Consider the following 5,495-nt stretch of genomic DNA (forward strand, 5'->3'; position numbering starts at 1 on the left):
CACAAGCTGTACACTGACTACTTTAAGTTATATCAAAGTGTCATTTCTATAGTGTTGTCCCATGACAAGATATAATGAAATATTTGCAAAAATGGGAGGGGTGTACTCACTTATGTGAGACACTGTAGTTGAAGAGAAGTAAATGTACAATATTTCCCCCTGAAGTGTGGTGGGGTACAAGTAGAAAGTGGCAAGCAAATTAAATAATCAAGGAAAATAGACGTTCCTCAAATTTGTGCTGAAGTACAGTACTTAAGTAAATGTACTTGGTTACATTCCAGCACTCGTCAGCAGATTTATGGACAGTAACTGAAATGACGGTAATTGGGAACAATGGACCAAGTATAGTAGTATTTCTTTGGCCCTGAATTACTTTAAAACATTATCTAAAATTGATAATATAATATTCATACATTTTTTGAATGTTCCTCAATCATAAAATGTCATTTTTCTTTGCGTTGGACAACAATTTGAAGACTTTTCTCATATCTTGGCAAGAAAGCTCTCAACCACTTGTAAAATTTTCTCTTACCTAAGAGAAAAGGAAAAATTAGAAAACATTGGTGAATTCCAGAACTCAATGGGTTCTAACAAAAAAAAAAGAACAAACTGTGGATACCAACAAAAATCAGAGAAAATCTTGCCTTATATTGTTTCATGAGGTCCAATGTCAGCACTGACATATCACTTTTTAAACGGATATTGTGAATTTGGTAGCACAGTGGCCTATTTACATATCAGCAAATGTAGAGCAACATTTGTATTCATGTGAAGCCATGTTTCTGTTCACCTGAAAAGGTATCCAATATTAAATTGTTTTTAGCTCTGTTTTGGTCTCAAACCACTCTTGATACACATTGTTTACCAGCTTGTCATTAACCCTCTGTCCGTTGTTTGTTGCTGAGCAGGTAGTGTACAGTGGGTTTATCAGAGCTTTTCTCTGAAAACAGCTGGCTGCTACTGCTGAAACAGAGTTGATGTGAGTCAGTACGTTTACGTGCATAGTGCACAGTACATGCACAATTAAGACGAGTTATAGCTTGACTAGGCCATTTAACTGGACCACTGTCCTTGTCCCAGTACACAAGCATGGGAGGGGAATCAAAGTATATCTGACTCTGCTACGATGGGCGGTGATATGCCCCCTTTCAGCTTGTTAGTATTGGACCTTTTTCCAGTTGACCTATTATGTCACAGACCAAACAATCAACAAACAAGTTAGTTACTGTTAGCTAGCAGCAAACTGGTACCATGGTGGACAACTTTACAGCTCTGTACATTTCGTCCATTCAACAATGCACATCTCTGGATGTAGATTTTGCCATGTTGTTACCGGTTTCTTCTTCTGTTATGCATTTGATGCTATTTGACTTCAAGGTCAAAGCCCAAGGTGGAAACTGTGGAGCATGCTCAGAGCGCCTCGGCCAGTTTGGGTCCGATTGACTGTATACGTGCAGGAGTAATTCGACCACCAACCACATTATCTGGGTGTGTTCGTCCTAGTTTGAGAAATTTGATTTGTTCCGATTTCAGTAGGACGCTGAAACGCTCCATAGAACCGAAGGAAACTGCAGCATTAGGTGATAATGAGATGTGGATCCAACCCCACGACCCACCCCTTTCACATTACAGTCATTTGATCAATTGTTTGCATAAAAAACATATTGATTATAGGAACGTTAACAAAATCAAATCTTACTTGGCAACAATAAAGGATTTGTAGTCAATGTACACAACAGGCTCCTCCTATGTCAGACTCTGAGCTCTCAGCTGCCTCTAACCCAAACCCACATATGATAAGTGAATATTTATATATATTGGGACTCAGTACAGCATTTGGCACAGGCCAACTAGGTGTGACAGACTGTTCCTACAGACAAAAAGGACATCCGGAGCTTGGAGTATGGAGCAGGGAAAATTAGTTACAAAATAAACAAATCACAAGGCTTTTAGATGAGTTGCATAATATGCAATTTTGTTTTTGAACAACCATGTTCAGGGCGGCACGTGGTTAGCACTGTCGCCTCCCAGCAAGAGGGTTGCCGGTTCGATCCCGGGTGTGGGAGCCCTTCTGTGCGGAGTTTGCATGTTCTCCCCGTGTCAGCGTGGGTTCTCTCCGGGTACTCCGGCTTCCTCCCACAGTCCAAAGACATGCAGATTGGGGACTAGGTTAATTGATAACTCTAAATTGTCCGTAGGTGTGAATGTGAGTGCGAATGGTTGTTTGTCTCTATGTGTCAGCCCTGTGATAGTCTGGCAACCTGTCCAGGGTGTACCCTGCCTCTCGCCCGATGCCAGCTGGGATAGGCTCCAGCCCTCCTGCAACCCTCAAGAGGATGAAGCGGTTAGAAGATGAATGAATGAATGAATGAACAGCCATGTTCAGGGATTGAAATGAACAACTTTGAACAGTTTTACTGTGACCGCTAACCCATACAGTTACAACACATTAAACAATTGCTGCATTATGTGTAATCACGTTTTGGCACAACAATGTTCAAGTATTGAAATAAACAGTTTTACAATTTATTACACACTTGAAGATGTGACTATTAAAAATAAACCCATTGTCTCCATACAAGGACATCTTTTTACCAAAAAGGACTTACTGTTCAAAGACAATGCTTAATTTTTTTATACTTATCAGGTACTACATTCCAAAATAGCTCAGAGAAATTGAAAATGCATACCAAACAAAAGCTGGATGAAGGTTGCAGAAAGCAATGTTGTTTGTCAGCCTGAAAACCTTTAGTGAAGTGACCAACTCCAAAGTTCACACAATTATTTCCTCTCTTAATTGTTCAAGGTCAAAGGGTGTATATTCACCTTATTTTTCACGGAAACACGGAGGCAAAACAGAACGCAGCCAGCTTCCGTTTTTTTGTGCGACACTTCCGGTCCGGCACTCTTGACCACTGTGTAAATGGGAATCGCCTTGTTGTTAACCTTGTTGAGTTTAGCTATATATATATATATATATATATATCTCACATTTTTCACGCCACTGTATCACCGTTTAGACTAATCTGATGTTTGTAAAGTCTATAAACACAATGATTGAACAAACATTACTATTTCTGTGTGCACGTTTTGTAATAACATAGTTATTGTAGATTAGCTGGGCTAACCGTTAGCTGTTAGCTGTTAGCCGTTAGCCGTTAGCCGTTAGCCGTTAGGGGTGTCAGTAATAACTCAATAAACGGTCCGCAAAAAAAATATTTTTTCCAGTGGATGTCTTAGTTACAACATGATTGAGCTAACTGGAGTAGTTTCATGTCGTATCCGACAACGGGAGGCTTTTAACAGATGACGTCCCGATGTTAGCTTTGCTGCTAGTGTTAGCTGTCCCTGTCAGCTGCAGCCACTGATGCTTTCGAGACATCGTGATTTCCCAAAACTGTAACGTCTGGATGGTTGATGCGTACATGCTGATTCAGGTGCTATCAGAGCCGATCACGTCTGGATGGTTGATGCGTACATGCTGATTCAGGTGCTATCAGAGCCGATCCGTGCATCACTATGGCGTAATCAACTCAGTCAATAAAAACAACCCGTCCTGTGTTAGGAGTGTATGTCGCTGACACAAAGAAAGAAAGAAAAGGGAAAAAAGATAGAAAAGCAGCGTACACCTCACATATTTATTTCTCACAGTTGAGCACACGTTTGGCTGGCATGCAGAAGCACCGTCTGTGTGTCGAGGGTGCGAGCCGCAGCTTCAGCTGCTCAGGTAGAGAGGCTGTGTAGCCCGGTGTGTTTTTTCGCTGATTCGGTTCTGCAGGTTCTCTGCTGGTACACTGGAGACGGGGATCAAGCAGTTTGTCTCACTCGAGATAGATTGTGCTTTTTGGGTTCATAGTTTTTGATTGACGTGCGATTTATTCGCATTTAGAGGGAATTATTTTTACCGGCAATTACCGGATAACGGAAACGTGGGCACAGTTATCTATATAAAATACACAGACTAACTAACTAACTAACTGATTGACTAACATAAACAACTGAAAACTGAATATAATTAGCTTGCACCGTTAGCTCCGGTAAGGGAAAGCGGCTGACCGGAAGTCACGCACAAAAACACGGAAGTTGATCACTATTTACTTCCGTGTTTGAAAATAAGGTGGATAGGATGGACACAGTATTCATCAAAACTTGCAAGGTAGCACTCATTTCCCCTATTGCAAAAATTGTTAATTGGTCCATTAATGAAGAAGTGTTCCCAAGTGCTTGGAAAACTGCAGGTGATCATATGGTCATTAGAAATTATAGACCCATTAGCATACTTCCAGCAGTCACATTTGAATGCCACATCCTTCTCATTGCATCCTATGCCTCAAGGTTCAACTTTGGATCCTCTGTTATTTAGTTTGTTTATTAATGACCTAACTGAAGCTTGTCCGCCTACCGTAACTTGTCAGATGTACGGTGATGAAACGGTCTTATATTTACATGCAAAAAACAAGTAGCAAGCAGCAGAGGAGCTATTCGCTTCAATGGCCAATATTTCTAATTGGTTAACAAGCTCTTGTTTACATTTGAATGTCAGTAAAACTGTATGTATGTTTTTCTCCAAATCTGTGAATAGAGATTCAGATCCAGACGTTACAGTAGCAGGGAGAAGATTATCAGTAGTACATGAGTAGTACATAGTAATAGATTCACAGCTCACATTCAAAACACAAGTCAAAAAAGTTGTGAACAGACTCAAGTTCAATTTGGCAAATTTTAAATACATCAGGAGCAACCTAACGACAGAGGCCTCAAAGTTGTACTTCAATGCAATGATTTTTTCACACATGAAATACTGTCAGACCAGCTGTACTAAGACAGGCAAAACTACACTAAAACCAGTGGAAAGACTTTACAAACAGGCGTTAAAAACATTGGATAAAACCTTAAATTCATATCATCATTGTAAAATTTTAACTAAATATGATTTTTTAAATTGGGAAAATATGATCAAAGTTGCCAATATTTTACTTGTATATAAAATTCTTCATGGCCTGGCATCCCCTCTACTCAATGAATTCCTTACATAAAATCAGACCTCATCTACCAGATCTACCTCCAGGGGGGATTGTAAAATACCACAGAGAAAGAGCAGCTTTGGACAGTCAGCCTTTTCCATTTAAACAGCACATATCTGGAACACTGTACCCACAGAACTCAGGAACATCCCATCTCTTAAGTCATTCTCCAAATTAATAAAAAGGTGGTTACTCGACAATTAAGCACAGCTACAGCAGAGCGACGTCAGCGGAGTCTGGAGAGGTCTGAAAACCATCTCAGGACACAAACAGCCAGACTCCCAGGCCAGAGGTGACCAGCAGTGGGTGAATGATCTGAATCTGTTCTTCAATAGATTTGATCAGTCTGCCCCTCCCCTGGCCCAGACACCACGGCTGCAACCCCCCTCATCCTCATCTTCATCTTCACCTTCCCCCCCACCTACACTCCTGGCACACTGCTTCGACACCTCCCCCACCCCCGCTCCCCCG

General features: G+C 40.9%; 1 protein-coding gene and 1 long non-coding RNA gene across 3 annotated transcripts in view; one reads left to right on the forward strand and one right to left on the reverse strand.

Annotated features, from left to right (window-relative positions):
- The window catches only part of hhipl1 (HHIP-like 1), a 21,048-nt gene that overhangs the window by 12,289 nt on the left and 3,264 nt on the right, over window positions 1–5,495 (reverse strand). The gene's annotated exons all lie outside the window — the stretch shown is intronic.
- LOC126400979 (uncharacterized) lies at window positions 101–5,208 on the forward strand. Its single transcript, XR_007571033.1, has 2 exons — window positions 101–3,437; window positions 3,491–5,208. It is a non-coding gene; the product is annotated as an uncharacterized LOC126400979 (long non-coding RNA).

The sequence above is a fragment of the Epinephelus moara genome, chromosome 14 (assembly GCF_006386435.1).
Source record: "Epinephelus moara isolate mb chromosome 14, YSFRI_EMoa_1.0, whole genome shotgun sequence".
Lineage (NCBI taxonomy): Eukaryota > Metazoa > Chordata > Actinopteri > Perciformes > Serranidae > Epinephelus > Epinephelus moara.